This window comes from Macrotis lagotis, chromosome 2 (assembly GCF_037893015.1).
Source record: "Macrotis lagotis isolate mMagLag1 chromosome 2, bilby.v1.9.chrom.fasta, whole genome shotgun sequence".
NCBI lineage: Eukaryota > Metazoa > Chordata > Mammalia > Peramelemorphia > Peramelidae > Macrotis > Macrotis lagotis.
This window is the reverse complement of record NC_133659.1, coordinates 53,212,457-53,236,018: the sequence shown is the minus strand read 5'-3', so window position 1 is coordinate 53,236,018 and position 23,562 is coordinate 53,212,457. Positions and strand designations below refer to the sequence as shown.

The 23,562-nt window shown below is 44.0% G+C and overlaps 5 non-coding genes across 5 annotated transcripts; 4 read left to right on the top strand and 1 right to left on the bottom strand.

Annotated features, from left to right (window-relative positions):
- The first annotated feature begins 5,637 nt into the window (after positions 1-5,637).
- Positions 5,638-5,709, top strand: TRNAG-UCC (transfer RNA glycine (anticodon UCC)). Its single transcript has one exon. It is a non-coding gene; the product is annotated as a tRNA-Gly (tRNA).
- Positions 5,710-21,007: 15,298 nt separating this feature from the next.
- TRNAG-UCC (transfer RNA glycine (anticodon UCC)) lies at positions 21,008-21,079 on the top strand. The gene has a single exon. It is a non-coding gene; the product is annotated as a tRNA-Gly (tRNA).
- Positions 21,080-21,475: 396 nt separating this feature from the next.
- TRNAE-CUC (transfer RNA glutamic acid (anticodon CUC)) lies at positions 21,476-21,547 on the top strand. The gene has a single exon. It is a non-coding gene; the product is annotated as a tRNA-Glu (tRNA).
- Positions 21,548-22,015: 468 nt separating this feature from the next.
- On the top strand, positions 22,016-22,087 carry TRNAD-GUC (transfer RNA aspartic acid (anticodon GUC)). Its single transcript has one exon. It is a non-coding gene; the product is annotated as a tRNA-Asp (tRNA).
- Positions 22,088-22,749: 662 nt separating this feature from the next.
- TRNAG-GCC (transfer RNA glycine (anticodon GCC)) lies at positions 22,750-22,820 on the bottom strand. Its single transcript has one exon. It is a non-coding gene; the product is annotated as a tRNA-Gly (tRNA).
- Between the last annotated feature and the right edge of the window lie 742 nt (positions 22,821-23,562).

The window sequence follows — 23,562 nt, the reverse complement described above, 5'->3', positions numbered from 1 at the left end:
CTCCAGTTCCTTCTTCTGGTGTTGATACTCCTCCTTGTTAGCTAGGTGGTTCCTTTCCAGCCTGGAGAGAACTTGCTGGCACTTCCCCAGCACTTTTCTCTTGTCTGCCTCCTTGATCTTGTCCTGAAGGCCATCCTCCTGCAGAGAGCTCTGCACCTGGAAGACATAAGGCTGGAGCTTTCTTAGCAGAAACCCTTTCACTGAGCCTCATCTTCAGCCTTGTACTTCTCAGCATCCCAAACCATCCTCTCCACCTCCTCCTTGCTGAGCCGGCCCTTGTCATTGGTGATTGGCTGAGACCTTCAAGATGTCATTGGAGTCTATGTGGAAGGCCACCTCCACCTGGGGGACTCCATGGGGGGCAGGGGGATGCCCAACAGCTCAAAGCACCCCAGCAGGTTGTGGCCCCGGGTCATGGAGCTCTCCCCCTTATACACCTTTATCAGGACTCCTGGCTGGTTGTCCCAGTAGGTGGTGAAGGCCTGGGTCTTCCTGGCAGGGATGGGGGTGTGCCTCTTGATCAGACTGGTCATCATGCCCCCTGCCTTCTCAAAACCCAGGGATGGGGGGTCACATCCAGGAACAGAAGGTCCTGAACTTTGTGGAACTCCTTTGTCTCCCATCAGCACAGTGGCCTGCACTCTGCCCTGTAGGCCACCACCTCGGGTGGATGCTCCTGTTGAGCTCTTTGCCATCGAAGAAGTCCTGTGGCTGCTTCTGCACCTTGGGGGTACAGTGGGGGCCCCCACCAGCACCACGTGGTGGATCTGGGCCTTGTCCGGGCTGGCATGGCAGGGCCTTCTCCACAGGCTCCAGGTTGCCCGGTCGGGGCTGCTCCTCTGTGCAGAAGTGGGCCCGGGAGGAGGGAAGCCTGGCTGCTGGGGGACAGGTCCTTGGCACTGCCAGGCCGCACAGCCTCCTCGGGCCGCCGGCCCTGGCGCAGGTCCTCCATGCTGAGGCTCAGCAGGCAGCCGTCGCTCCCGCCCAGGTGGGGGTCCCCGTGGGCCTTCACCCCAAGGTCGAAGAGGAGCATGTGGCGGGCTGTAGGCGATGTTGGCACCGTCCTCGGGCCCGTCTCTGGGCCGCGTCGCAGGAGGGTGCCCGCGTGGCACCCCGCTCCGGCTCGCTGAGCCCCGTGGCGAGATCTCCCGGGGCCGGGTCTCGTGCCCCCCTGTGGCACAGGTGCACCGGGGCCTCCCGCACCCCGTGGGCCACTCGGCGTGCGTGGAGGCCCCGAGCCGGGGGCGCGGCTGCCCAGCATGTGGGCGCTGACCCGCACCTGCCCTGCTGGAAGACCCCCACAGGGGCCCATGCCCAGGCCCGCGCCGCACCCCTGGCAGGAAGGAGGCGCCCAGACCCACCCCACTGGGGCTCCGCGGCTCCAGCAGGGGAAGGAGGAGGCGGAGCTGGAGTGAGTGGTGTGGGGCGGCACTGGGCCCACCTGGCTCTAGAACTTCGGGAAAGTTCCCGGGTGTTCCCTGGCCTGGGGGGGGGGGCCATAGCTGGGACAACAGAGGTTCTAGTCAGGGGCACGATGGGCCCTTGGTTCCTGGGATTCACTGTGTGTCTGAGAGGTGGCCCCGGAGCTCACCAGGCTTGAAGGAAGTGCCTGGGCACCTCTGAGAGGTCCTGCCCAGTCCTAGGCCCAGGAGTACGGGGACCTTCTTTTATGAATGTAGACATATTGGAAGTATCTATCTTTTTGCTTTCTTTGGCAATATTAAGAAATAATATTTCCTTTTGATCTAAAAAAAAAAGAATCTTTTCAAATTTCCCTTTTTAAGGTGAGTTAGTCTAAACCAAAAGGACTCCCCTAGGGAAATGTTTAAAGGTTAGTAACCACTGTGTAAAACAGAAAGTAATTTTTGGTTGGATTATGTGAAGACTGAAGCATTCATTAATCAATCACTGTGTATAAAGAACAGTGCTAAAAACTGGAGAAACAAATCAAAAAGTAAGGTAGTCCCCGCTTTCCGGGGGTTTACATTTTAATATGGGAAGTGACCCTTATGATCCATTTAAGAATGTCCATCCCCTGAATTGTTGGTGCCAAATCCAGCATACAGTGAAAGACAATCTAAGACAATTGATCCCTTTGTTTTCTCCAGAAGAATACTTGAGGAGAACAGAATTATGAAGTCGAAATTCTTAAGCCCAAAATTGTACTGTAAAATAGTTTTCCTTATTCAAGAGTTATAAATGTTATTAAATATCTTATTGGTGTGAGGGAATGAGACAATTATGCCAGTTTTGAATATACTTCTCTCCAAGCTAGAAATGGATTGGATATTAGCTGAAGGTTTAAATAAATGATATTTAAAATTTTTTTCTAATTGATGTTTTATTTTTCCAATTACATACTTTGGTAGTTTTTCAACATTCATTGTTCTGCAAACTTAAAGTTATACATTTTTCTACTACTCATCTCCCTCTCCCTCCCTTTGGTGGCAAACAGTCTGGTAAAAGTTGTACATGTACATTGCTATTTAACATTTATATATTAGTTATTTTGTGTAAGAGAAATTAGGACTAAGGAAAAAGAAGGAACTTATGAGAGGAAGGAAAAAAACAAAAGAAGTTTTCAAAAACGTGATCATAATGTACATTCAACTTATGTGGTTTTTCCTTTTTCTTCTGGATGTGGATGACATTGTCCATAACAATTCTCCTGGGGTTGTCCTAGCTCTCTGAACTTCTGAGAAGAGCTGCATCCATCATAGTTGATCATAATGTTGTTGTTAATATGTATAATGTTCTCCTGTATTTCTTTTTATGCTTCTCTAGAGTCTGACCATTTATGGTTTTTTAATAGAACAATAGTTCTCCATAACATAAATATACCATAACTTGTTCAGTCATTCCCCAGTTGATGGGCATCCCCTCAATTTCCAATTCTTTACCATTACAAAAAGAACTGCTATAAATATTTTTGAACATGTGGGACTTTTTTTCCATTTTTTCTGATTTCTTTTGGATAGAGGCCTAGTATTGGTATTACTGGGTAAAAGGGTAAGATCAGTTTTATTGTTCTCTGTGCAGTTCCAGATTGCTCTCCAGACTAGTTGGATCAGTTCACAACTCCACCAAAGTGCATTTAAGGTCACAATTTTCCTAGCCAACACTGATCATCTGCCTTTTTTGTCATCTTTGCCAATCTTACAGGTGTGATGTGGTACCTCATTGTTATTTTAATTTGCATTTCTCTGATCAATAATGATTTGGTGCATTTTTTTCATATAACTATATATAACTTTATTTTTTTCACCTGAAAACTGTCCTTCAGGTCCTTTGGCCATTAAATAATATTTTTTCTCAAATTTGTGTCTAAAATTCACAGCATGTTTTTTTAATCTCCCTCATTCCCAAATCACAAACTTTGTACAGAGACTATGTAAATTATTTTTAATCTTTTCATCCCAGGATGTTATAGACCATTTGGGAGGAACAAATCACTAATCAAATATCATCTCATTTCATGACCCAAGTGCTCTTAATTTTGTAGCTTTTGACAGTTAATGGTTTGACACTTTCTCTGACATCTTGACTCTTTCTCCCTTCCTTGTTTCTCTCAGTCTTCATCTCTTTTGCTGTCTTGACTCCCATAAGCAGTCATGGTCCCTTTTGAGCTATCTTTTGATGACCTTTTCTGGCTGTCAGAATTCAATTAGCATATCTATGCAGATAAATCCCAAACCAACATACGAATCTTCATATGTCTTTGCCTCCTGACTCCTCTTGTCCTGTCTTCTTTATTTTTGTTGAAAGCACCACTATTCTTGTCTCCTTAATTGTATTCCCTATCACTGGTCTTTCCTCTTCTGTATTCCAAGTGCCATATAATTACCTAATCAATTATTCTAAAGTGGAGGTCTCACCCCGTACTCTCTTACTCCTGAAGCTTCTGTTGCTCCCTAGTGCCTCTGAGAATAAAATACAAACTCCTGTTTGGTATTTAGTACCAGTACAATCTGGTTCCAATCTGTCTTTCTGGACTGATTTATTTCATTTTACCACTTCTTGGGCACTCAAGTCCAAACAGTTGGTATTTAGTATACCCAGCATTCCACTTTCTGCCACCATGTTCTGGCCCAATTGTCCCCTGTTCCTGGAATGCTCTCACTTCTCATCTCTGCCCCTCCTAAGTCCTTTGTTGTTCAGTCTTGGTGCCTGATTCTTCCTGAGGGAGAGGTAGTTTTTTTAATCTTTCCATCACTGGGATGTTATAGAGGATTTGAATTTTCTTGTCAGATATTGCAGTGGTTTGTCATTTCCTTTACGGATTCATTTTACACATGAGGAAACTGAGAGCAACAAGGTTAAGGGATTTGCCCTGGTCACAACAGCTTGTGTTTGAGGCCAGATTTGAATTGAGATAGAGGAGTTTTCCTCTTCCAGGCCCTCGCTGTAGCAATAACACCCTTTTTGAAGGTTCTTGAAGGTTCTCCTCCCCTCCATCCCCCTCCACCCTGCCGTTACTTGCCACTTACTAGTTGTGTGACCTTGGTCAGGTCACTTAATCCTGGCTGCTTGGTACCCAGGGCCATCGGGTCCAGATCCATATCTGGTCACTGGACCCAGATGCTGAGGAAGAGAAAGTGAGGCAGGGGACCTGGCACAGCTCCCTTGCTGAAATCCAAAGCACTTGCTTGTCAAGGCACCACCTGCCTGATGTCATGGCCCCCTGGGAGAGCCAGGGGCCAACATCGCCTCTCCTTATGGGAGAACTTCCAGTGAGTGTCTCCACCTCCAGGGCTGCTCTTAGAAGTGGCTTACCAAGTAATTTAATGATTGAATCGAATAAGAAGCAGGTGGGGCCAGGGCAGGGATGGGGCCGGAGCGTGGACCGGGGGAACCCGGGCAACAGGGGGCCAGGGGGGACCGAGGGGGCCAGGAGGACCCGGGCACCGGGGGGCCAGGAGGACCTGGGCACCAGGGGGCCAGTGGGGACCGGGAGGACCCGGGCAGCGGGGGGGCCAGTGGGGACCGGGAGGACCCGGGCAGCGGGGGGCCAGTGGGGACCGGGAGGACCTGGGCAGCGGGGGGCCAGTGGGGACCGGGAGGACCCAGGCAGCGGGGGGCCAGTGGGGACCGGGGGGACCCGGACAGCGGGGGGGGGGGCCAGTGGGGACCGGGAGGACCTGGGCAGCGGGGGGCCGGGGCCAGGAGGACCCGGGCAGCGGGGGGGGCCAGTGGGGACCGGGGGGACCCGGGCAGCGGGGGGCCGGGGCCAGGAGGACCGCTCTGCTTTCACTCTTCCACGCCATCCTCAGAGTCTCGGCCCCCGGAGTCAGGTCCTCGGGGGCAGCCGAGAACAAAGCCTGGGGCCGGGCCTGGCCGGGGGCTGCACCAGGGCTGGGAAGAGGGTTCGCGGAGACCCTTTTTGCACCAGTTTCTGACGCTGTTGCTGGAGCTTTTGGGGGGGGGTCTCTGCAAGAAGCATATTATTTTCCTCTTCTCTTCCCACTCCTCTCCCCCAGCCCCCCTCCGCCCCCGCCCTCGGGGCCGCCGGGGTGTTCTCAGGGCAGCTCCGGCGGACGGACGGCGGGAAGTAGCAGAAGGGAAACACAGCTTGACCGTTTTTCCCCTTTTTTCTCTAGAATTACTCATCTAAGGAATTTGAGGCCGTTAAGCTCAGCCGCGTTGGTGGTATAGTGGTGAGCATAGCTGCCTTCCAAGCAGTTGACCCGGGTTCGATTCCCGGCCAACGCAAGCACAGTATTTTTCGCTAAAAATTTTTAAGACACATCCACAACTTCAGACCCACACGCATTTGCCTTTTTTTCTCTTTCTTTTGCTCCGAGACTCGCCAGTCTCTCCTTCCTTTCCCTAGTCTAACTTTCTGTTTCTTCTCTTTTCTCAAACCCAGGGACACCATTCCCTTTCTTTTTGCTTTTCCTTTTTTTTTTTTTACCTCTCTCCCTTGAAACCCACTCTGCTGGTACTTATGTTGGTATTTAGGCCTACTCTTTGTGACCTGAGGTTTTCTTGGCAAAGGTACTGGAGTAGTTTGTTAGTTCCTTCTCCAGCCCGTTTTACAGATGAAGACTGTGAAGCAAATAGGTTTAAGTGACTTGCCCAGGGTCTCATAGCTAGTAAGTGTCTGAATCTGGATTTGAACTTGGAACATGATTCTCTTTTACTCCAGGTCTGACTTAGCCACTGCTTCACCTAACTACCCACTTAACTTATACTGGGGTATTTACTTGAATCTGGGATCATATCAAAGTAGTTTCAACTGGAAAGATGACAATCTATTCATGACTTTCACTCATTCTTGTCCCTGTGCTCCTAGAAAGTTTTCCAAATTAGGCAACTCCATAATCTTCAGTCCTTTATGGACATCCTTGTGTACTCTCCTGGAGTACACAGCTTGTTCAATGTTTCTCTCTTGCTCTCGCTATCTGACCAGTCCTCTTCTGGTCATATATCTCTTTGATGATAAACTTTTTATTACTTTTCCTGCAGGATTATTAATTGGTAATATGTAGCCTGCTGATACCCCCCATGAGATGCCTCTGCTTAAAAGACTCAGATATCTCATTGTTTGGAGATGTACTTGTAGTCTTACAAGCCATCAGTGTAAGAATATTGTGTTTAAAAGATGGGCCTTCATTTTACACAAAAGTTTGGTGTTATTAAAAGAAGTAATAGATTTTCAAAAAAGCAATATGGTCCCTTTTCATCCCATTTTGATCTAGGTTTCTCTCATTGTCTTTCAGTAATGCCTAAGAGAAAACTGGAGAAGTGTACCAAATAATTGATTTTCCCCATTAATTCAACCCTTATTTTATTCCAATTCCAATTCATTTTAGCAATTTCTGTTATACATGTCTATTAATATACATTTAGTCAGTTTAATCAACTAGCATCAATACCTATTTTATATAGATTATATTCAGGGACTATTAGGTAAGATTAACTAGCTTCTTCCTTATATTAGGCCCCCCAAAACTTTAAAGTACAAGTTACAAATTCACTTGCTTGTGAGTAAGTTAAGATTTGCTTAATCACAGGAACCTAACTAGAGAAGCTCTGCCTTTTACCCAGAGTAGTGCGTGACCAAACCCAGCTTCTTGGAGATGTCTCCCAATTATTTTTGTTGTTCCTCCACTGATCATTATTTCTCTGTTGTTTAATGTGAGGGAAATGTCCCTTATTTTGGGCAGTGGTTGTCTTTTACTTGGCCTCACTTAACCATGAAATATTTTTCTGACTGCTTGTCTACCAGCCCTCTTTGGTTCTTCTGGAAAATCAAGCTTTACATCTGACAACCACTGAAATCCTGTATTTTACTTTGACTTATCTGTGGTATCTGTGTATCAAGCATTCTAAAACCAAGGCCCCTGAGAAAGGGGGCATATCAGATTGTGAGGAACATCTGAAGTCCTCTTCATTAGAGAGGGCCACAGTTCCTTTAATAAAGTGCTATTGGCTTAGAGCTCTGCCTCAATTATCTTTTCTTACAGATTGGACATTTTAGGAATGCACATAATCAGACAGATAGTTAGATGGCTAGATCAAGCTAGATAGATAGATGATAGATGGATACTTAGATGATAGATAGATAGATGGATAACAGAATCTGAAAGTTTCCCATAGAACTGCATATCATGGCCTGGAAATATGCATCCTTCATATATGTGGTTATTGTTTAACTTTTCAAACATATATGTCTCTTCTCATAAAGATATTCATACATTTGGTCCAATGTTCATATGTATCTGATTTATCTCATAATGATATTCATCTAAGCTTTTAAGAATGTTATAAACATAGAGAGCCAGGATGATGCATTGGAAAGAAAATTATATCCAGAAGACCTGAGTTTGCCCTGGTCCTCAGTCAGTATAAATTCTCTGGAATAGTGATCATGTTATTTAAACTATCTGAGCTTCAGTTTTCTGATCTGCAAAATATGAATAATTATACCAGTCTATTTACTTTGTAGGGTTGTAAGCATTACAGTACCTACCCTGAGTTTCACTGCCTAGAAATCAGTTGTCAAATATTTCCCACCTCCTCCAGGGTTCTCTAGTAAGTACCCTTTAGGAGAATTTTAGGGTATATTTAGTTTATCTGTCATTGACTCAATCCTTTGATAATTGTTTCCCCAGTTTTAGGATTCTCCTGAACTCTAGTTTCATTTTACTGCCTAACAAATGGTAAATAGCTTTTACAGAAAAATATTTGCTTCCAAGGTATATCAAGAAAAAATGTATTAATATCACCACCACCACCACTCCTCAACATCTAGAAGGCATAATAAATCCCCCTTTGTACCACTTCTGTCTCCGGGGAGAAGAGGGAGATTAGGTTCACAGTTTGACTCAGTTCCTAATCAATACAATCCCACCAATTTACATAACCAAAGTCCCCTTTCAGTTCAAATTATAGGCACCTTGGCTTCTCAAGAGCTTCCCGACTAGGATAGCTGCGACATCTAGCTTGGAATTCTGTCTATAGGATCAACAGGGTAAATCAAGGCCCAGGGCACATTCCACCACCTGCACCTAAAATTGAATAGACAAATCAAAAACAAAAACAAAACACAAACTGATGCCCATTTCTCTAGGTCACAGGGCCTAAAATGGTAAGGAAAAGGGGAAAAATGGCTCAGTCTGATATATGAGTGCTAGGCAGAGCAGTGAATAGAGGATCTGACAGTATGACCAAAATAGTTTCAACTTTAAAACTGTGAAACTGGGGCAGTCTCAATGCTTTCTTTCCATCGACATCCAAAGAGAGTAAAAAAGTCTGATTTCTGAACCAGTGAATGGTGTCAACCTCCAGTTTGGTCTTAATAAAGACAAAACAGAATTAAGCTAACATTAGGCTTGAGATCAATCATGGATGAGTGGGAAGCCCAATTAAAAACCAGATTCAAAGTGAAATTTTAGAGAACTAACATATTTATAGAATTGAAACAAAGTCATAAATCAGTAGGTGGTACTCAAGAACTGATAAAGTTGTTTCAGCTCTCATAGTTCTGTCAGGGAAGGGCTTCTTAATTCAGGATGTATGCTTCATGTTATGTTCATTAGGGGAGGAAAGGGGCTACTGGGACTTCCCTTTCCTGACTCAGGATATCTATGCCTTATTGGTTATGTTACAGACTTTCAAAAAACATGGAAATCCTCTCCTTCCAAGAATGTCTGTGCCATCTTGTGGCAGCAGATGACATTTATATTTACCATCAGAAAGGCAAATATAGGCAACTTTTTGTTGCTTAAAGACAAAGTTGACATTTTCACATACAAAATTGACATTTAAAAAATTTAATTTATTAATTTTTCAATTTTTTCAATTTTCCTCCAATCTCACTCCCCCCCCCCACAAAGTTGACATTTTTATGTTTAAATTGTATTTGCTTTTAAAAGCAAAGTTGACATTTTTTACAAAGGAGAAGAGCTACCTTTCCTTCTTTTTTTAGGTCCCATAGAGGTTGGGATTCTGGGTCTTGTTTCTTTTGTCCTCAGTTCTAGGGGAAGGAGGGAGGATCCCCACTGCAACCAGAACGTGGTGTCCATTGGGAGCCAGGATTCCAGATTGGATGTGCCAACTCAGTAGGGAAACCCTGAAAAACCAAGATACTCTGGCTTCAAGCCGATGGGTGCTCTACTCAAGCCTAAATTGAAATTTACACTTGGAACATGGGACTGTGCTATATAGGAACTGAGCTAAATTTTGGGCCTAACCCCATCGTCCTTCTCAGATTATAAAGTGGCAAATGGAGGATTTTATCTTTATGGTGTTGGAGTTAGGACAGGAGTTCGAATCCAGCCTCAGACACTTACTTGGAGTGTGACTTTGATGTGGGCAAGTACAGAGGCTACAAATTGGACTTTTGAACTTTTTCATTAAAGAACTTTCAATGAACCTGGAGAACTTGAACCAGCTGAGATTTGTTTTTCTGACTGCTCAAACAGCACTGAAGAAGGAATTTTTGGACTGTTTATGATTTAGAATTCCATTTGTTTAACAATTGTGATATGTTGTTTAATTTGTAAACTCTTCTTAAATGTTCTCTATCTTTTAAAAAAAATTATGCATTTATTTATTTATTTGTTTATTTTATTTTTTATTTATTTAAATTTTTGAGTTCCAATTCTTTCCCTCCCACTTTCTTTCCTCCCCTCCCTGAGATGGTAAGCAAACATATATAGGTTATACATGAACAATTATGTATAACATTTCCATATTAGTTATTTTGTAGAAGACTCAAATAAAAGGAAAAAAATGAAAGTGAAAAGGAGCATGCTTCAGTCTATATTCAAACAATATTAATTCTATCTCTATTGGCATATGATATGGGATTGTCTTGGATCACTGTATTGCTGGGACTAGCTAAGTCATTCACAATGCTTCATCAATTAGCATCTATTACTGTGTACAACATTATCCTGGTCCTGTTCCCTTCACTATTCATCAATTCATGTAAGACTTTCCAGACTTTTCTGAAATCATCCTGCATGTCATTTCTTTTTTGCTTTTTCATTTTTTTGGTTTTTGCAAGGCAATGGGGTTAAGTGACTTGCCCAAGACCACACAACTAGGTATTAATTATCTGACACTACATTTCAACTCAGGTTCTCCTGACTCCAAGGCTCTATCCCCGCCAACACCTAGCTGTCCCCATGTCACTTCTTATAGTCCAATAATATACCACAGTTTTTTTAGCTATTCCTCAAATAATGGACATTACTTAGATTTGTAATTCTTAGCTACCACAAAAGAGCTGGGGTGTGTGTGTATGTGTGTGTGTGTCTTCTTTTCTCTTTTGTGGGGATTTAGATCTACTAATGGTATTGCTGAATCAAAGAGCATGCACAGATTTATTATCCTTTGGTAATAATTTAAAATTTCTCTCCAGAATGGTTGAATCAGTTCACAGTTCCACCAACAGTGACCCAGTTTTCCCACATCCCCTCCAACATTTATCATATCCTTTTTCTTTCATATTGGCCAATCTGAAAGATGTGAGATGGTGGCTCAGACTTGTTTTAATGTGCATTTCTTTAATAGTGAAGCGACTTAGAGCATTTTTTTTTCGTATAACTCTAGGTAAACTTAATTTCTTTATCTGAAAACTGTTCATATCCTTTGATCATTTACAAATTGGGGAATGACATATTCTTATAAATTTGACTTAGTTCTCTATATGTTTTAGAAATGAAGCCTTGATCAGAAATGCTGCTGTAAAAATTTGAAGCAGAGAGATACAAACAGAGACTGCAGTGGAATATATATTATGTTTCAGCTGAAGGAAAAAAAAAGCAAGGGTAGCAATTGTGATTTCAGACAAAGCAAAACCAAAAATAGATCAAATTAAAAGAGCTAAGGAAGGAAACTACGTTGTATAAATGGCAACAAAAGATCAAGAATATTAAAAAGGAATTAATGGGGGAAAAATGCCCAGAGAGGTAGCTTGACTGTATCAGACCTAAATCTATTTTATAAAGTAGCAGTGCTGGCTAAAAAATATAGTGGTGGATTAGTGATGGGTTAGATTCAAAAGGCACAGTAGTAAATAACTATGATAATTTACTGTTTGATAAACTCAATGGGAGGAGTAAGTAAGCTTTTAATGGGGCTAGAAGATGAAGTATTTAGGTATACTTTGATGTGAGCATTAACTCAGAGAGCGGAGATGAGGTAATTAGGGACATGTAGAGGGGGGGTGGTTGATCAAAGACTTAATCCTTTCAGGCTAAAGCAAGGATCCATTGTTTTGTAGGTGAGGGCTTGTTTTGTGACTGGGGGCTTATTTTGTGACAGAGAAGGGCAAGGGACTTTAACTATAAGTTCACTGACCTCATCTCAAAACTTGAACAAAGAGATGGGGAGAGGAAATGGTTAATGTAAGGTACCTAGTCAGTGAAGAGGAAATAGAATAATTAGAAAACATATTTTTCTGTCCAATATTTCCCCTACTTCACTATTACGTCCCATTTTATAGATGAGGAAACAGAGACACAGGTTAGTTGAGTGATTTGTTTAGGACCACCCAGCTAGTGTCTGAGACCTGATTTGAAGTGAGGAAGATGAATCTTTCTTGATTTCATGCCCAGTTATTCCATTCACTGCACCCCCAATAAAATATAATGCATGACTGTAGGACCTATAAAATACAGTTAAGTATATAAATGCTTATATATATTATATATATATATAATATGGATATTGATTTTTAATTTGTAAATGTCTGCTTTGATTAATCACATGGATTGCTCTCTAACTTATAATAAATAACTTTTGAGTAAAAGTTCTTGGTTTTACATTATAGAAATCCATTTTGTATAGATTGCATATTGTGTTATCAATATGGAGGGTCTTCATAACATTGTTTTGTTTATAGATAAAGAACCCTGCTAAGTCTACAACAATGAGTTCTGTAATGGAGCAAAGAATTTTTTTTTTCATATTTAGAGCTGACTTTGAGTGAGAAGGGCTTTATAATTGGGTTCATACAGTTCCTGGATTTGTCTTGAGAGGTAGATTCCCAAGTATTTAATGTTGTCTATAGTTACTTTGAATGGAATGTCTTTCTATCTCTTGCTCTTGGGCTTTGTTGTTCATATATAGAAATGTTGATAATTTGTGGGTTTATTTTATATCCTGATATTTTGCTGAATTTGTAAATTGTTTAAAGGAGTTTTTTAGATGATTTTCTCAGGTTCTCTAAAGTATACCATCATATCAGCTGCAAAGAGTGAAAGCTTTGCTTCCTCATTGCCAACTCTGATTTCTTCAATTTCTTTTTTCTTCTCTTATTGCTACTAGCTTATTGTTATTTCTTCTCTTACTGCTTTTCTAATACTATACTGAAGAGAAATAATGATAATAGGCATCCTTGTTTCACTTCTGATTTTTTTTGGAAAGGCTCAGAGTTTATTTCTGTTACATATAATATTTATTGTTGGTTTTAGATAGATACTATTATATTCTCTAGTGTTTTTAATAGGAATGGATGTATTTTATCAAAGACTTTTTCAGCATCTATTGAGATAATCATATGATTTTTTTGGTTTTACCATTGATATGTTCAATTCTATTGAGGATTTTCCTAATATTGAAACATCCCTGCCTACCTGGTACAAATCCTACCTGATCATGGCGTATTATCCTAGTAATAACTTACTGTAGTCTCATTGCTAATATTTTATTTAAGATTTTTGCATCAATATTGATTAGGGAGATAGGTCTATAATTTTCTTTGTCTGTTTTGGTTCTTTCTGGTTTAGGTATCAGCACTATGTTGATGTCATCAAAGGAATTTGGCAGAAGTCCTTCTTCCCCTATAGTTTATGTAGAGTAGGGATTCATTGTTCCTTAAATGTTTGCCTTTTGTTGTGTTCCACATTGACAAATAGTGGACCCTGAATAAATCTTTGCTGACTATGTTTTAAAGTACTTTGATGTGAGCTGGTATTTCTACTTAATCTTGCTTATTATTATTGCACTCATAATCTCCAGTGGCATACTAATTAGGAGACGATATAATTTGCTATCTGGCCTATATTCAATCAGTTACCAAGGCCAGTTCTTTACACTCCCCGGGCCATACTTCATTCCTTCTCTCAGCTATCCTAAGACCTCCCCATTTAGACCTCCCTAGTCCACCCCAACTCTCATTTTGGAGTTATGGCAACAGTCAAATTTATAGGTCTCCCAGCCTCTAATCTCTCCATTCACTAATCAATTAATTCTTCATATAACTGCAAAATAATCTTTCAAAGAATAGGCCTGACTGTTTCACTGCCCCACCCAAAAAACTTCAGTGACTCTATTATTGTCTGGAGGCAGTTAGGCTGTGTAATGGCTAGACACCTGCCTCTGGAATTAAAGGAAGAAGATCTGAGTTCAAATGAGTCCTCTGACACTTACTAGCTGTGTGTCCCTGGGTAAGTCATTTAACCTCTGTGAGTCTCAGTTTTCTCAATCTAAAATAAAGATAAGGGGGCAGCTAGGTGGTGAAATGGATAGAGCACGGGCCTTGGAGTCAGGAGTATCTGAGTTCAAATCCGGCCTCACACACTTAATAATTACCTAGCTGTGTGGCCTTGGGCAAGTCACTTAACTCCATTTGCCTTGCAAAAACCTAAGAAAGAAAGAAAGAAAGAAAGAAAGAAAGAAAGAAAGAAAGAAAGAAAGAAAGAAAGAAAGAAAGAAAGAAAGAAATAGATAAAAATAACACCTATCTTAGACAGCTCTTCTGAGGATTAAATGAGATAATTGTAAAACACTATGCAAACTGAAATGTTAACTATTATTAAATACTATCAGTATAATTCAGTTCCTATATAGCATTGGGCCAACCAAGTTCATGTCTAAAAGTAACATCACTGCCAAATTGAGTCTCTATCTTGGTAGCTCAAGGGTCATTCCCAAAGATTGCTCCTTGGTTCTCAGAGAATCAATGCTGTAGTGGCTTCAAAACCCAGCCTGGACTCTGACTCTCAAATCTTGCTTTCTCAGCTTTTGATGCTCTTAGACTGAGGGATTCTACTTCCTATGGCTGTAATGTTAAAAAAACAAAAAGGTCAAAGACTTGGTCTTTTGTTAAGAGACTTGTGGCCTCAGATGGGGGATGAGACCCTGGGGTCTCCCCTTTCCCTCATGGTCTTATGGTCTCTCCAGATGTCATCAGTGAAGGAATTACTTCATGACCTTCTGGCTTTCATGAAGCCACAATGTCTGAAGCTGACTCAGATGTTAAGAGTTTCAGCTGTGTAGCCAGTGGAAAAAGGCTGCCCCCAACCAGAACCAGCTACAGAATGTCCAGGCACTTCCATCACAATGTCACAATTCAGCTGGAAATAATACTCTAGCATTAGTTCAGTAAAGGAATAGGATCTGTTTAATGTGCCAACTCTTCACTCCACCTGTATTTGTAATAGATTTGGCCTGAACTAACCTGATTCTCATCATCTGAGTTGACATTTAACATAGTCCACTTCCATTAGATACAAGGTGGGTAGTGGCTATAATATATTACACAAGATTCAAGATAGGTATGACTTGAAAAATAGTTAATAATTACGCCTGTCAACAGAATGTTGAAAGACTTAGGGGAAAGTTATGAAAGGTTATAAATAAGAATCCACAGGATGAAATGGTGAGGAGGAATTGCAATCTGTAATAGTGTAAGGATTACCCACATAGATGGATCGACCAAGAGTGAATATATTTGTAATTTAAGCACATATAGTTAACATGCATCACATATGATATAATTCACTAATCAAGAGTTGTTGAGTTGAGAAGGGAGTAGTTCTGATTTTATCAAAAATCCTAAAGGAGGCAAGGGTCATAAAACTACCAAATTGGGGAGGGTCCAAGGTGGATGCTTTGCAAACAGAGAGCAAAACAAATTGGTCGCCATCTGGTGTGCAAACTAAGAAATGGGTCATGTACTTAAGGCTCAATGGAGCCTCATGATACCACATAAACATTAGAGATCTATGTTACATTGTCAGTAGAAATCTCTCAAGCAGCTAAAAGAAATGCTTCTTATATTCAGAAGTACCTACGTATATTCTTTAAAATTTAAATATGAAATTAGGTCATGTATTTTTGACCAAGAAACAATTTTATTAATTTAGATTAAATTTAATTCTACACATTTCTATTTAGAGGGAGAGAGAAGGTCAAAAATACTCTGAATTTCTGAAAATCTCTTAGACAACTTACTTAGTTTGCAATGTGGAGTTGACATTCAAGTCTATAGCCCAAACACTCTCCATCCCAACTAACTGTTACTCCCAATAGGGTCATCAGGGCAAACTGCTATTAGGGTCTTCAGGTAGTCTTCAAAAAGCAGGGGCTATTAACCTTTTTATTTTTTGAAAGGATACAGTATGTAGGACTTATACATAGACTCTGGGCTCCCTCTCCCAGATCTCATTCTGAGTAATAGGTCAGGTCCCAACTTGCACCATATTGACCTTTCCAGATGTATACATATGAATTATTTAGGAAATCAATTTAAGAACCAACAGGCAATGATAACCTACTTTTATAGAGCACATTGTCATGGAATAGCTCGTGGATTTTTCCTGAGAAGATAAAATTTGTATTCTATCTCAAGAAAATAGTGTGATTTATGTTGATATGTTCTCTTGAGAGCAGGGATTATCTGTCCTTTGCCTTTTGTTGTGTTCCACATTGACAAATAGTAGACCCTGAATAAATCTTTGCTGACTATGTTTTACAGTACTTTGATGTGAGCTGGTATTTCTACTTAATCTTGCTTATTATTATTGCACTCATAATCTCCAGTGGTATACTAATTAGGAGATAATATAATTTGCTATCTGGCCTTAGGCAGAAAATGAAACTTGTATGGGATAAAAATTACCCTACAAGAAAACCTCAGAGCCGGGGCCTGAGCAAAAGAAAATCTGTATTTGCTCTATTTGCGTCTCTAAAAAGGGTGCACTCACAGACACACCAAGATGGGGAGAGTCAGAGAACACGCTTTAAAGCACAACACCAAATTTGGTTTATCTAGCTGCAGCTTCCCCCACCCTAACCCCCTTCCCCTTCAGCCCACTGGCTAGGTTTCAGGGGGTACAATCTATTTAAGGAAATCTATCCCAGGAACAGACACAGAGAAAAGAATGTGATGTTTTCATAATATGTATCCCACCAGATGGTAGGATGACCTGGTACAAGACCCTCTTGGTGTTTAGGTCTTTGTTACCTTTATGATTGTTTTACTTGAAAAACAGTATCCTTAGTCAGGATGTGCCTCAGTCAGCAAAATGGGCTTAGCTCAAAAACAGGATGTCCTGGGTCTCTTGGAACGTTAGGTTTCTCCTGATACAAACATTTCATTTACCCTCAGAGGACTTCATCAGGGTCTGATAAAGTATCTCACTCAATCCCTCCTCTTATTTCTGACTTTGAAATTCTCACACCATCCTTGATACAAGGATGCGATATTCTCACATTCATCATCCCCCTTGGGTTCTATTCTCTCTTCCTGTCCAATTGGGATCCATCCCTGACCTTTTAGAATCAAGAGGTGAACAGAATTCTCTGTCTTTCCTTCAATCCTGATCATTTTAACAATGACATCCTGCACTACCTTGGTTTAGGCAAGGAAGATACACTGGCAGCAGTGTTACAACCCCTAAAGCAAGAGGAACCCCCTAGTGGGGCAGTGAGGTGGCATAGTGGATAGAGCACTGGCCCTGGAGGCAGAAGGACCTCATTGCCTTGCAAAAACCAAAAGAAAAAAAGTTATTCAAAGAGGAACCCTAGGACTTGTTTCCACCAATTCCTGCCACCCCCACCCTGAAACCATGATCACCAGAAGTTGCTACACAGAGATGATTAAGTTTGAACCAGAACATGGGCTAGTTTTCTGATATTCTTAGTGATCTTCTCTATTTTCCCATTGTCATCAGTTTTCATATAGCAATTCAATAAGTTCAGTTTTCCACCCACTCCACCCTCTTCTGCCAATAAGGTCCTTTTACCCAGGTGTGGTGAGTCCAGCCTTTCTGCTGAGTCTGAACAGCAGTGTCAGAAGTAAGATTTGAAATGGGCCTTCCTAGTTTTCTTTGTTGCAACATTTTATCAGCACCCAGTCTTCTAGTTGGTATTTGTGCACCGGAAATCCCAATTATGGGGTCTGGGCTACGAGTCCTTTTTTCTGTAGAGAAAACAGTCTTTGCCAGGGATACTACATACTCCTTTAAAAACTGGTCTCAAGTATCCTATGCTTGATTAATTCCAGTCCCAGTTCCTGGGAAGGGTTGTCTGTAAAGGAGCTCATAAGGAGATAACCCTGTGTCTCTTCTAGGTCTTCTTCTTGTTGAGTTCCCCTGTCCACCAGGGATTAATTCGACTCGGGAGGGAAAAGAAACATGGGTGGGGATGCTAGCAGGACAACCAGCAGAGCCATTCATTAATAGTATCAGACAGCTCTTTATAGCAGAAAACCACAAAATTAGCATACAGGATAAAACAATGATGTAACTCTAACTTGGACAGGATGTAACCCAGGTTAAGAAGTTTGGGAACAGGGCTATCAAGTGAGGCCACAAATGACACAGTTGTATTATCACAGCAGAGTTCTGTGGAGAGCCTTCAGCTTGAGGATCACCCTAGCCTGGGTCTTTTAGTCATAACTGACTTTCTAACCCAAACTCACTCAAGTGGCTCTCAACAGATCCTGATCCTTAAGAGGACTGGGGGAGGCATTTGGTTCAGGGAAGTCAGGTCTCCCGGATTAATTTTGTAAGTGGTTTCTTAATTTCCTGATTCATCCTTTTTACCTTCCCAGAGGAGGGTGAGTGCCAGGGTGTGTGGAATTCTCAAGAGATGTCAAGGGCCCTAATAAGAGTCTGAAGCACTTTCCTCATGAAATGGGTGCCTTGATCAAGTCTATCTTCACCAGTCCATACCTGGGAATTATTTGCTGCTTCCAATATGAACTTGAAAACTATTGGGGCAGTGGCTTGAGCTACAGCTGGAGGTGGTCAACCATAACCAGGGGATACTTCAATCTTCCTATTAGGGGAAATTTGGTAAAGTTCACCTGAATACTCTGGAGTGGCCTGATTCCAGGTGGGTGGCCTCTGGCTGCAACTTAATGCTGGGCAGACTTGTTTGTCTTTCAACAGACAAGGCAGCCTTCCATTAATTGCTTTGCTATAGTATACAGGCCAGGACATACATATTGGGTCAGTACCACATCACACAGTTTCTGGATGTCCCAATGACTTCCCTGATGCAGATGTTGGAGTATATACTGCATATTGGCCTGACTGACCACCTCCCTTTCATTGGGGAGGATCCAACTTCCTTGCTCATCTGGTACTGCCCCCAGGTCTTTTGCTTTGGTTTGTTCCTTTTTTAGACAGGGCTGGTGGGGACAGAGTTGAGGGGAAAAGTGAGAATGAGCACAAACACAGACTCACTATCTGGCATTGACCCCCGTCCAGCTCAATGAGCTTCCTCATCTGCGTGAAAGGAGTGCCCCATCTGATGACCTTTAAATATGTATGATAGCAATATGCTCCTGAAATCAAAGGTTCTCCAGTATCTGAGATATCACAGTAGTCTGGACTAGTTCTTTACCTTTATTATTTATCATCCCTCGCTCACCCCAGATTTCCCAAATATGTGAGCTATACTCCAGGCATACTTTGAATCTGAATATATATATGTGTACACACACACACACAGACACTCTTCCCTTACTTTTAACAGTCTTAAAGCTTGACTGAGGGCAATATGCATGTCTGAGCTGACTGTGGCTTTGGCAGCTCCCAGCCTTCACAAAAGGCCCACTTGTCCCTATCTATGATAGCATACTCATTGATTCTTTTTCCCTCTATCACTCTAGAAGATCCATCAATAAACAAATTAGTTGGATTTGGAGGTGGCCATTCTTGAATGTCCTTTCTTACTTTTGTTTGAAAATCAGTTAGGTTCCACACAACAATGATCCTCTATTTCTCCTGATGTAGTAGATAGGAATGAAGCAGGATTCTGATTGTTGTTCTGCACCAAGATCAGGTCATCCTTTTCTAATAAAAGGGCCTCGTACTTCAGAATCCTGGAGTCAGTTAGTAATCATCCTGTTTTCTGATTAAGAATGGTTCTGACTTTGTGGGGCACATTTACCACTAGGGCTCCCCCAAAGCTGGCAATGCTGTTTCATTAAATTTTTCCAACTTAAAGATTTTAGTTGAGTTTTACAATTTTCCCCCTAATCTTACTTCCCTCCCCCCACTCCCCTCTTTACATGTTTCCATGGTATACATTGATCCAAATTGAATGTGATGAGAGAGAAATCATGTCCTTAAGGAGGAAACATAAAGCATAAGAGATAGCGAGATCAGACAATAAGACATCAGTCTTTTTTTCCCCCCTAAATTAAAGGTAATAGTCCTTGGTCTTTGTTCAAACTCCACAGTTCTTTGTCTGGATACAGATGGTATTCTCCATGGCAGACAGCCCCAAATTGTTCCTGATTGTTGCCCTGTTGGTAAAAGCAAGTCCATCAAGGTTGGTCATTGCCCCCATGTTGCTGTTAGGGTGGACAGTGTTTTTCTGGTTCTGCTCATCTCACTCAGCATCAGGCTTTCTTGAATTCCCATCCCATGGAACAATTGTGTTGCATCACATAGCTATACCACAGTTTGCTAAGCCATTCCCCAATTGAAGGACATTTACCTGATTTCCAATTCTTTGCCACCACAAACAGGGCTGCTATGCATATTTTTGTACAAGTGGTGTTTTTACCCTTTTTCCTCGTCTGTTCAGGGTATAGGCCCAGGGGTGGTATTGCTGGGTCAGAGGGGATGCACAGTATTTTATCATTTCTCTCAAGTCCTGTAGCACTCGATAAGTGCCAACACTTTTCTTCCTATCGCAAATTGGGGAGCTGGCAAAATGGGAGTATCGAAGGGAGAGAGACGGGGATCGGGTAAATGGTCTTGGAGAAGTCCCTGTATAACGGGCCGCCATGCCCTCCTCCGGTGTGGCACCGGGCCGTCCCGCGGCAACCCGCCGCCCGTCCCTCGGTCTGGTCTCTGCGGGTTTCTCCGGTGCGGGCGGCGGGGATGGGTGCGGGCTCCTCCCGCAGACTCGCCGCCCGCCGCCCGCAGCTGCTTCTCGGCCTCGGGCCCGGAGCGGGCGAGCTGGGTGTGAGCGGGCGCGGGGCCTGGGCGGCGGAGGCCCCCCCGCCGGGCCCCCCTGCGCCCTGGCTCCGGCTCCCAAAGAGGAGGGGCGGCAGCTCCGTGCATGGCTGAGGCCTGCTAAGATTCGGCTCCCAGGGGGCCCTGCGTTCCTCATTCCCGGGGCGCAGCCCGGCCTGGGCGTCGGGCTGGGGAGCTGCAGGAACGCCTGCGGCTGCTCGGGGCCGGGGGTCCCAGGGGTCACCACCCCTTTTCTCCGAGCCCGCGGCAACATGCGCGGGAAAACCAGGGGAGAGCCGCGACCAGCGACCCGCTGCCTTCACCTAGCGCTGGGAAGGACTCTCCCCTCGGCCGCGTTGGTGGTATAGTGGTTAGCATAGCTGCCTTCCAAGCAGTTGACCCGGGTTCGATTCCCGGCCAACGCACATTTATTTTCTTCTGAGGAAAATGAAATGACAATAATTATTTTTATCTGCCCCGCGGGTCACGCGAAGCCCCCTCGAGTCGGGGGACCAGGGGGAGCGGCCCCGACGCCCCTCTCTAGACCTGGGTCCGCGGCTCTAGGCTTTGTTGGCGCGCTCTTCCGGCGTCAGGCCGCCCTGGCGCCTACTTCCCTGCCAGCTCGCCGCCCAGGCACAGGGCCTGGGAGCGCCGGCGGAAGCGGCGGGTACCGCGTGGCGCAGGCGCAGTGAAGATTCCAGGCCCCTTCCAGTGTCTCCGAGAGCAGGAAGGAACGAACCACCTGCGGGAGCGGAGACGCCGCCATGGGCCGCCCTTAACCGACACTCATGTAGGAACAGGAAGAAAGGCTGAACGACTCTTCCCTGGTGGTCTAGTGGTTAGGATTCGGCGCTCTCACCGCCGCGGCCCGGGTTCGATTCCCGGTCAGGGAAGTTTTTTTTTATTTCTTTCTTTCTAAATTTCGGGTTTATTCAAAAAAGAAAACAACCCGATATTTTTCCAGTCCGCTTTCAGTATCTTGAGGGAAAGCGCATCTCCACAACGTACTATCCGACTCTCTTTGTTATGGGATATTGGAGTCAATAAATAATCTATTTACTGAAGAACACTGTTTTACTTTGCAGCAGCTCGGGGTTGTTGGCATCCTATTTTAGGGGGAGGAAAAGCAGCTTTGTTCAGTGTGAAGTGGCGCCTGTATTTCTGATGAAGTGGCTCTGGATTCATTTGTTTTCAAGAAAACCTCCCATAAAGTGAGAGTAATGAGATACTTTTAATGTGACAAGAGAGACCGCAATCATAAAAGAAATTCAACAAAAGAAACGTACATCCCAAACGGGAAACCGGGGTCAAATTGTCTTGATATTCACTTGGTGAAACTACTGAAGTCATTGGCAACGCGCTCCTCGTTAGTATAGTGGTGAGTATCCCCGCCTGTCACGCGGGAGACCGGGGTTCGATTCCCCGACGGGGAGGCGACTAAACGTTTTCTTTTTTTCTGTTCTGTTTACCCCGGAAAGACCCTTCTTTACTCCCTCCCGGATACATTTTGGTATTTTCCAGACTCCCAAATCGTCCCCTTCTACTGTCCCTAAGCTCCGAAAAGGGCCGGAGTGTCCAGAGGTCAAGGTCATCCCCTAGATTCAGAGCAAGCCCTGTTCTTCCAGTGCCTGAGCTCGGGGACAGCTGAGAAAGGGGCTCTGCACTTGATTCATCTTAACTACTATTGATTATACTTATTAATATTGCACTTGCTCTTTAAAATTTTATTAAATTTCCTTTTTCCATTCAGAAGTATTTATCCTCCAGATAAAAAACAGAGCAAATAAAGTCCCGTTTGCAGTCAGTCCGATCAATAAACACAGTGACGAGCCTAAGATAGGCCCAATCATCACAGATGAGGGGCTATTTTTCTATAAACGCACTTTTACTTTCTGGCGGGGGTTCTGTTTTGTGATTCCACAGAGGGAGCCCCCGGCCTCTCTGTCCTCCCGGGGCCAAGGAGGGGAAGTTACAGGGAAGAGCCGGGGAATGCCCCAGTCTCAGGGTCCCTCTGGGCTCCTTGGCAGGTGATAGTTGTAAAAATACTTTCAATAAAACACCCCTTAAAATTTGAATGTAAAGAAAAAATATGTGCTGCATTGGCCGGGAATCGAACCCGGGCCTCCCGCGTGGCAGGCGAGAATTCTACCACTGAACCACCAATGCAGGGGACGGTCAAGTTCGCCCCAAGCTCGTCCTTCCAGGCGCTCTCCTCCGAGGCTCCTGCGTGAGGGGGCGGAACAGCCCCGCCCCCGGCCCCGCCCCTCCGCCTCGGCTCCCTCCCTAGTGACGTCACTAGAACTCACTCCAAGCTCCGCCTCCTCCCTGCCGGCGGCGCCGGGGGCGGCGCGGGCCCCTGTGCGGATCTTCCCAGGGCAGCGGCTGCGGGGCCCCAGGGCCGGCCCGCGGGAGGAGGCGGAGAGGGCGGCGCGGGGCGCCGAGGCCATGGGGGTGCCCCGGGTGCAGAGCCCTGTGCGGGAGGCGGCCTGCGGGACGGGATCGGGGAGGAGGGCAAGAGGAAGGTGCGGGGGGCCGGCGGGGCCACACCTGGCTGGAAGGGGACCGGCTGGGGCCGCGCATCATTGCCCAGCGCCGCCGGGCCCGGGGTTCCCAGGGGGCCACACCTGCGGGGCCCAGCCAGGCCCTCCCATCCCCCCGTGCAACAGGCGGATTAGATCAACGACTTTCACCCCAAAAGCAGTCGTGAGCTGATGAACACTGGTGCAAAGCCTATCCATGGCCCTGAAGGAAGGAACTCCGCTGTTTCCCTCCTGCTGACTTTGGTGACTTTGTTCTCAGTGACTTTTTGTGCCAACTCTTCCCTTCTTGTCCGGACGAGCAAAAGATTGTCTATTTAAGACATTTGTTGGACTGCTGTAACATGTATAGTATACTTTCTTATTTATCT